Source organism: Equus caballus, chromosome 8 (genome assembly GCF_041296265.1).
Source record: "Equus caballus isolate H_3958 breed thoroughbred chromosome 8, TB-T2T, whole genome shotgun sequence".
Classification (NCBI taxonomy): Eukaryota; Metazoa; Chordata; class Mammalia; order Perissodactyla; family Equidae; genus Equus; species Equus caballus.
The window spans coordinates 40,082,119-40,091,025 of NC_091691.1; the positions used below are offsets into that span (position 1 = coordinate 40,082,119).

Genomic DNA, 8,907 nt, shown 5'->3' on the forward strand with positions numbered 1-8,907 from the left:
GGCGACCTGGAGTGACCTGGAGCACATGTCCTCACCGGGTACCCTGACTATTCCCAGACCAAATGAGTACGCCCTATGGGACGGGCACTCAGTAACTCTGAGCTTGCCTTCCATTCCCTTCTCTTTGCTTCTCTCCAAGCCAGAGCTCGTTCTAAGAAGTCCAGGCATCACACAAATATTTAGTTTCTTTGTATTTCACCTTAAAATTCCCACTGAGGTACATGCCAGGCAGTGCAGCCTTAGTGACGTTCCTCACAAGACTCCCTCCGAATTGGTACATTCTCTCCACATGGTGTTGCCCCTCACTTTCTTTAAGCCCTTCCGATGGAAATGCGCCCTCCCGTGTATTCTTCTTGTACCGCACGTGCTCTTCCGACTCCAGCCTGCAGCAAATCACCCATTTCATCCCCTTCTTGCTCTCAGAACCCGCTCCGTTCCCCACGCTTGCCCTTCCCCCGCTCACGTCATTAACTGGCCTGAACACTATTTTCTTATACACCCTCTCCCCCTGTCCTCCCAGAGATGAATGCCACAATTGTCATTCCCTTAGGACCCTGGGGTCCCCAAGCTCCCACCTCAGACCTGGGAGGGAAGAGGTTCAAGCAGAGGCATGCGTTGCGGGAAGAAGACAAAAGAACGGCTTCACCAGTGGTGTCCCCATCTTTGGTTTAGGTACAAAATCTGCTCCTCTCCCCAGGAGAAAGACAAGGAAATAGACAAAATCAAAATAGACAAACTAGATTTCACAGCAATTGATTTTTGTTGAACTCAGTTTATCCTTGGTCTTGCTATATCATTTATTCTTAAAAGATTTTGCCATTTTATGTCAAAAGATTTAGTGACTTCTGGATAATGATTTGAGTCTAGGTAATTTCTTTTACAGTAAAGATGACAGCACATTCAATGTAGAGGGTCAAAATCATCTTAACACCCTTTCACTTGGCAGCTACGGGGCCGTCATGGTGATCTGTATGCTTTCCATGTAGGTAAAAAATGATAAGAAAACATTAGGAGCACAGCTTGTAGCAATGTCTTTTAAGTGCTTATCCTCAAAAATTTTTCATAAGGAATATTTTGTTAGATTTCCAAAGGAAATGAGGAAACAGAGTTCTTACTATTCAAAACTAAAGGCGTTGTACTACGGTTTACTTCTTAATATTCTTCAGGACACTTTATATCTATCTTTTTATCAGGGAATATGCAAATTCCCCAGGAAGAAAAGTGCATAGCACAAAAAGAGCCCTTACGGTGTCTGTTTTAATCAGATTTCATGATTTCCCAGGAGGCAGTGATCTAGTGTCGGGCTTCCTGGCCTTCTGTGCATTTCTCCTCTGCACACCTCAAACTGCTTCTCCACGTTCCTGAGCCTCCGGCAGAACCAACTTGTTGAAGTAACCCCTTCTCCTTTCCTGTCCTTTCCTTCAGCCCCATTCTGTTCTCACTTTCTCGTGCTCCCCAACCTCACTGGTGCGTGAGCTTCCATCAGAAGCACTTTTCTCTCAGTAAACAGTTCTGAAGCATGACTCAGACTCCGACCATGACTTCATTCTTCAGACTCTTGATACAGCCATTGTCTTAGTTTTGGTTCCTCCAGACACCAGCGCTCAAACCACCATTCAAGTACAGGTGGTTCATTTGGAAGGTGATTCTAGGAAACGCCAGCTGCAGAGTGGAGAAATATGATAGGAAAATAAAATAAATAAATAAACATTTATTATCAAGCAAATTACCATTATAAGTCCACAGTCGTAGATATGACAACTGTTTAATGTGAATACCCAAAAAGGAGAAATTACCTCTGAGGGGTGGGGGAGCTGGGGTATTTATACACCAACTCCCGCCAGCCAAGCAGCCGTTTATTGTTAATTCTCAGCACTTCTAGCCTTTTGTGTGGAGGTGCCAAAACAGGTTCTTTTAGCTATAGAAGATCCTCAGGCAGAGAAATCCAGGTGCTTGTAGCTGGAAATCCAGCAAGTGTGCACTGAAACTATAAGGACGGGGACCCATGGGCAGGCCGCTGCTATAGCCATGGTCGTGCTTACTTGTGTGAGTGGATTCCTCTAAATGCTTTGCTTATGCCCAGCTGGTGATGACAAACATATTTCAAGTGTCAACTCCAGTCCACTACTAATAGCTTTGTTGAGAAATATTCTGAGGTTAAAGACCAGCCGGAGGGAGAAGCAGTGGTTGATGAAAGATCACTGCCAGAAAGAGTGGGATAAAGATTAGTGACATCTTGCCTGATGTTTGCTATCCTGAATCCTGGAATTACTCCTGAAACTGGTGGGCAAAACCAAGTCCCCTGAGGGCCCACAGGAAAATGAAAATGCCAAGGAGGAAGTGAATGGGTGCCCAGGCCTCTAGAAAGAACTGCCCTCAAGTCAGAGTCCCAGCTGTCCTCAGAGAGGGCGGGGCAAGCGCGCCCCATAGCTTCATCTCATGCCAGGATTACCTTCCCTGCGCTCCCTGACATCATGTGGCTTTACAGACCTCATCTGGGCCAAAGCAGGGAATCTCGCCTGCGGGAGAAAGCAAATGAACTAGCCTAAGTAATGGCAAATTTTAGATGAAGACTGAATATTTTGTGTGATTTTTAAAAGTTTAAACCTACATTTTTCCTAGGTTGAATATTAGTTAATGCATTCATTTAAGAAGTACTTTGTGAAGTAACTGTTGTAAGCCAGCCGTTACATAGTCCAGGCCCCCAAAACTCCCGCAATCTAGGGGAAAGGGCAACCGAGATGTCCCAAGAGAGTGCCGCAGCTAAGAGCACAGCCTCTCTGGGCTTTACTCTGAGCCTGACACTTACTAGCTGGGGGACCTAGAGACATCTATTTAATCTCTTTGTGCCTCAGTGAGCTCGTTGGTACCTGCCTCGTGGAAATTCTGCGTGATAATACCTAGAAATCCCGATGATGTCTCATGGACAGTCAGCACTCCCTGCGCGCTTGCTCTGCTTCTCCTGCGAGAGCGTGGATTAGGAGCACCTCTTTTCCCATCTGGAGAACCAGGAAGCCCGGAAAGAGGACGAGGACTTGAACTGGGCAGTGAGGACGGAGGAGGATTTCACCAGTGGAGGCGGGAGGAGGGCTCCTCCGGGCAAAGAGAAAGCCAGGCGCAAAGTGGTGGAGGCGGGAGGAGGGCGCCCGGGGACGGCTCGCGGACTGCCACACACAGGAAGTGCACGTCACGCTTTCTTCTCCTGCCAAGCAATGGACACGATCGAAACTGTATTTTAAAAATACAACTCTGGTAAAAGAACCTATGAGTATACATGAATTGCTATAAAATTCCATCACCATTTTCTCTCTGGGTTTACCAAATAAGCATTGAATCTAAAATAAAAACATACCAAGTCAAATTTCGGGAGCAGTCTATCCCAGTCTGAATCCATGCAGCAGTGATGCTGGCGTCGAGTCCGCGATACGGCAGATGCGCCGGGCGCTCTGGACCCAGCTCCTCTGCGCGGCCGTCGCAGCATGGAGCTCCAATGGCCAGATGGACAAGATGCCGCGCGTCAGGCCTCCCAGCGCCTGGTGTCTGTGAACACATGCGGAAAAATCAGCAGCTTCCTTGAAGGCAGCTCTGGAAATCCAGCTAAACCACCTCTTTGAGTCTGATTAACAAATTATTATTTGCAGCAGCTTTGGCTACATTGAGTCCAGGAAAACAGAGGTTTTGTTAAATTTTATCTTTGACTGTGTTTACATAAAGGGGACATTTGAAGGCCAAGATAAGGAAAAGGGAACAGGGGTTATAAAATATATCAGTCCCAGAAGAAGATTTCTCTGCTGTCCTTACCCTGAATAGGCAATTAATGGCAGAATCGCATAGTGTTGGAGCTGAAAGGATCCTCTGACACAGTCTAATTCAGTCGCTACTTTGTCACACAAGAGAACCAGGGTCCCTGGAGAAGGTGACTCAGGCCTGAACCCTCAGTGAGTTATAGGCAAACCCAGGACTCGAGTCCTAGTCAGTAAATACGGGGGAGAAGTTACTCTTTTAACTGATTAAACAACATCTAGAGGTAACACCTTGACTTCCTGAGCACTCCCGCAGCGGACTGGCCGGCACTGGCCAGCAGAAATACGGCCTGAGCCACATACGCGAGTTCATGTCTTCTAGCACCCACACTGAAGGAAGTACAAAGAACAGATGAAATTAATTTTAATACCAAATTCTACATTTCATTTAACTCAATATATCTAAGATATTATTTAAATGTGTAATCAATCTAAAAATTATTAATGTGATATTTTACATGCTTTTTTGTACTAACTCTTTGAAGTTTGGGGGATATTTTACACTTCTGGTGCATTCCAGTTTGGGTGAGCCTTGTCTCAAGTGCCCAGTGGCCACCTGTGGTGGTCGCCGCCGTGCTGGACAGCTCAGGTGTAGACCATGGAGCTTCAGTGTTCCCTTGTGAGGGGCTTATGGGTATTCATTCATTCATTCAGTGAATGTACAGAGGTCTCCTACTGTGTGCTTAACTCTGGATATGAAACAAACGCACATATTCCTTGCTTTCAGGGACCTTGGAGTCTAGTGAAGGAGACCAACGATAAGTAGACAAACATATACATGCAAAGTATGTACCAATGTTTTTGCACGTGCAGGCGCATGTGTAAAGTTAGTTAATTCGTTTCAAATTGAGGGAGTTGCTAAAAAGGAAATGAGAAGCGTGCTGTTAGACCTCAGTAAACGAGCAAGGTGCTCCTGTAGATCATGAAGTCAGGGCTCGCTGCTCTGAGGCTACAGCAGCTGAGCCCAAACCTGAGGGAGAAGAAGCCAGTTGTTTGAAGAGCCAGCCGGGGGAGAGCATTTTGGCCTGAGAAAGGACATTCGGGAAAGAACCAGGAAAAAGCCAATGTGGCTGGAGTGAAGAAGGGGGAAACCCTGGCGTTTTCTCCCAAGCCTGTTGGACATGTTAGAGACAATGATCATATTTCAGGCACTGTCCATTTTTCTCCTGAAAATAGAAAATAGTTATGACTTGATGAAGTGTGAGCCCTGCTCAGGAGGAGCCAAACAATGGCACGATGGTGTGGGCAATCCCAAAGAAGAGTGGAGAGCCTGGCCCATCGGAGGCCAAAGCTATCCTTAAAAAGGATGAAGGATCTGAACACAACCAAGGTGGGCATCAGTCATGCGGGCTATGTGGGGCCTGGCCCCCTTTCTCTGAGAGAACTGCCGCCATTAGCACTAGAAAACACGAGGGAGTAATGCCTTAACGCTGCCTGGGAAAGCACTCCTCTAGATCTTTGCTCCTATCAGTCTAGAATCATCTGATCTCAGGACCAGAAGAGGCCATCAGCAAACTTCTAGGGCAGTCACATACTATCAGGAACAAACACAATGAGATCACTTCAGAGAAACGAGCTGTCTTAACCTCTAAAGAAAAAGATCTCACATTTTCCTTGAATAATGGCTTCTAGTAGTTTAAGCCTTTTCCGGGAAACTTCCCCTGACGTCTGATCACATCCTCCCATCTGAGTCGAGCAGCGCTACTGAGTCCTCTGAAGGCAGAGCAGATGCTTTAAAGGGATGCAGGAACGGATGGACAAACAAGCCCGCAGCGTCAGCCTCCTCTACTTTCTCTCTACGGAACACAGTGGAAATGCATATTAAAGTGACTGTCACTGTCTCCAAGAAAGTGTTTACGTCTCCTCCTTTTTTTTTTTTTTTTTGTACTCCTTTTTATGACTCTCTGTGGAAATATCCAAATGTTCTCCCTAACATCTTCAGCTGTGGAGAGCAGAACAAGTTGCTGGAAATTCCCATCAACAGAGACAATTCATCAGAAGATGGACTGACTTTCCCACTAAATAGCACAAAAGCTCATGCCTCCAAAATATTGTCCCCTGTGACCCCCAGGCACTGAAATCTCACTTGGGAGGAAAGAGCCATTAGGCTATTATCAGCCATAGAAGTTAAGTTTGATTCAGGGAATCAGGTTACCCAGAAGGACCCCAGAAGGTAGGGGTAGTGAGCTAAAGGACAGGTAAGCTTTGATAGAGGTAGACGGGGCAAAGACAAGGGGATGCAAAGGGAAGCGTCAAGGCTTCCAGTAGATCCAAGGAGGCAAGCCTGAGAAGAATATCAGAGTGGGGCATTTGGGAATGATGAAAGCTGTGAAGACCTAAGGCAAGTTGCCAAAAAGGGAGACAACTCAGGCATCTTTTACAGAGTTAAGACAAATTTCATCCACATCACAATTTTCCCTAAGGCCAGCCAGAAAGAAGCACCAACCTCTCATCATGTCCGAGATTCAGCCTTGCTTGCATCAACGCATTGTCATCCATCAAGTGTTTATGAGTGTCCGCTGTATGCAAGGCACAGTCAAGTGCTGGGGCTAGGACTGTGTCTTGAGCACCTACACTTTTGAATATATCTAGTTAATGTGGACCATCTTTCAATATGGCTTATCTTTCGATTTCCCATTCGCTCAGCTAATTCTTACTTTTTATGTTCTATGATCCTGCTCTGATGTCTTAGTATTTTTTGAGGATTGAGGTGAAAACCAAACCAAAGCTTGGGCTTATTGAGTGTCCATTATCAGCTTCTTCTTCCAATCTAAATGAAGGGAATCGGCCCGTTGCTCCTTCACCTGCTGCTTGTCAGACTGGTGATCAGAAAAGAGGCGAGACTAACATGAGCTGAGCAGCTACTTCTGTGCCCAGCACTTCGCTTCTATTATTTCCCTTGAACCTTATAACAATTCTATTAATTTTATTTTATAGATAAACTCAAGTTCAGAGAGCTTAAGTAACTTGCCTAAACACGGAGCTGATAAGAGGCAGAGTCACAACTGGACCCAAATCTGCCTAATCTGTGGAGTCCAGCTTCCCCACAGATGCGCAGGAGTTTTCTAAAATATGTTTCTAAAAACATGGTGGTTAAGAACACAAACCGTGGATCCAGACAGCATGGGTTCCAGTCCCCACCCTGCCACTTACTAGCTATATAATCTTGGACAAGTAACTTCATCTTTCTGTGAGCAAGCATTACCCATGAAATAGGGCTACAGGGGGCCGGCCCGGTAGTGCAGGAGTTAAGTTCGCACTTTGCTGTTCGGAGACCCAGGGTTCGCCAGTTCGGATCCTGGGTGCAGACCTAGCACCACTCATCAGGCCATGCTGTGGCAGGCGTCCCACATGTAAAGTAGAGGAAGATGGGCACAGATGTTAGCTCAGGGCCAGTCTTCCTCAGTAAAGAGAGAAGGATTGGCAACAGATGTTTGCTCAGAGCTAATCTTCCTCAAAAAAAAAAAAAAAATAGGGCTACAGATGGTATCTTCCTCCCAGAGGATGGGGATGACGTGAAGGAGCTAATATTGTAAAGCACTTAGACTGTTGCCTGGCACACAGGAGGTCATCAATAAAAATCAGCTGCTATAATTTCTAGTAGCATATTAACAAAAAACAGTGGTTACTTTGGAAATATTCCATGGTTTTATTTTCAAAAGCATTTCTATAGCAGCTATCTACTATAGGTAATAGAGAATTTTTTGCCTTCTGCCTTAAAGTCATCATCTCTTTTTCTGGTGAGGAAGATTCACCCTGAGCTCACATCCGTGCCAGTCTTCCTCCACTCTGTGTGAGGGACACCTCCACAGCATGGCTGATGAGTGGGGTAGGTCTGCACCCAGGATCTGAACCCGCAAACCTGGACCACCAAAGCAGAACGCAGGGAACTTTAACCACTCGGCCATGGGGCCTGCCCCCATCATAACTTTTTTTCAATGCCACAGTTCTTATTAATCAAAATTTGCTTCACCACTTAATTTCCAATAATATAATAGTTAAGAAAAATATGCTGTAGTTACTTAGTGGTATATTAGTAATTTAAAATGATGACAAAAGGACTATGTGTCCAAATGGAAACACCTTCAAAATAGTAAGTGAGAAAAGGAGGGGTGTAAAATTATACAAATACTATGATGACATGCACATGAGAAAAAGAGACTGGAAGGAAAAGACCAAATTATAACAGTTTTTATATTAGTAACCTGAAATTATGGGTGAGTTCCTCCTTTATTTTCTAACAATTTTGTTGTATGATTTACGTTATAATAGAATAATGCATATCCCAATGCTTTCCGTAATACACATTAAAACAAAGCACCCATACATAATTTTTAAAATCATTTTGATTTCACATGTATGTGAGAGGGTGAGTTTTGTATGAAATACAACGCTAAGTGTGTTTAGGAACATCACATAAAATGAATAAAAACCTTTCAGGAAGAATAAGAATCTAAGTCCTTCCATAAAAAAATAAATTTTCTCTACCAGCTAAAATCGGCTCTTTGCTGAAAAAACACTGTTAGAGCCAGGAGGAAACCTGAGGCTGCTCACTTTTCCATGCGGAGGCATTTCTGACAGATGGAGCCTTCCTCTCCTTGCGTCTTTCAAGCCCGCAGGAATTCTGCCCAGGGAATCGGGGCCAGAGCTGCCGCTCCGACTCCTCAGCCGGCGCCCGCGCCCCCGGGGGCATCTCTGCGCAGGACCGGCCTCGCGCGGCAGCAGCGCCCCAGCTGGCACCGAGGTCTCTGCAGGCTCTCACTTCTGCTAGTCTTGTCTCGTCCTCCCCTGCCCTCCTCTCCTCTCTTCTGTTTCCCTCCTCCTCCCCTCTCCTTCTCCTCTCCTTTCCTCCTCCTGCCCCCTCCTCTTTTCCTCTCCTTCCCTCCCCTCCCCTCCCCCCTTCTCTTCCCCTCCCTTCGTCTCCCCTCTCTTCCCTGCTCTCCTCTTCTCTCCTCTCTTCCCTCTCCTTTCCTGACGTCTGTAGGCCAATTCATAGACCTTACTGGAAACTGGCAAAAAAATGTCTCTGGCCATAGCAATGGCCAACCAGTCTCAGAGGGACTTCAGGCAACTCTCAGCGGCCTGGTTCTGGTAAGTGGCAGTC

At 45.9% G+C, this 8,907-nt stretch overlaps 1 long non-coding RNA gene across 1 annotated transcript; it reads right to left on the bottom strand.

The window, feature by feature from the left end:
• Window positions 1-756: 756 nt before the first annotated feature.
• On the bottom strand, window positions 757-8,569 carry LOC111774693 (uncharacterized). The gene is made up of 4 exons (XR_002809825.2): window positions 8,358-8,569; window positions 3,353-3,540; window positions 2,901-3,202; window positions 757-1,662 (listed from the first exon to the last, which is right to left on the bottom strand). It is a non-coding gene; the product is annotated as an uncharacterized lncRNA (long non-coding RNA).
• Between the last annotated feature and the right edge of the window lie 338 nt (window positions 8,570-8,907).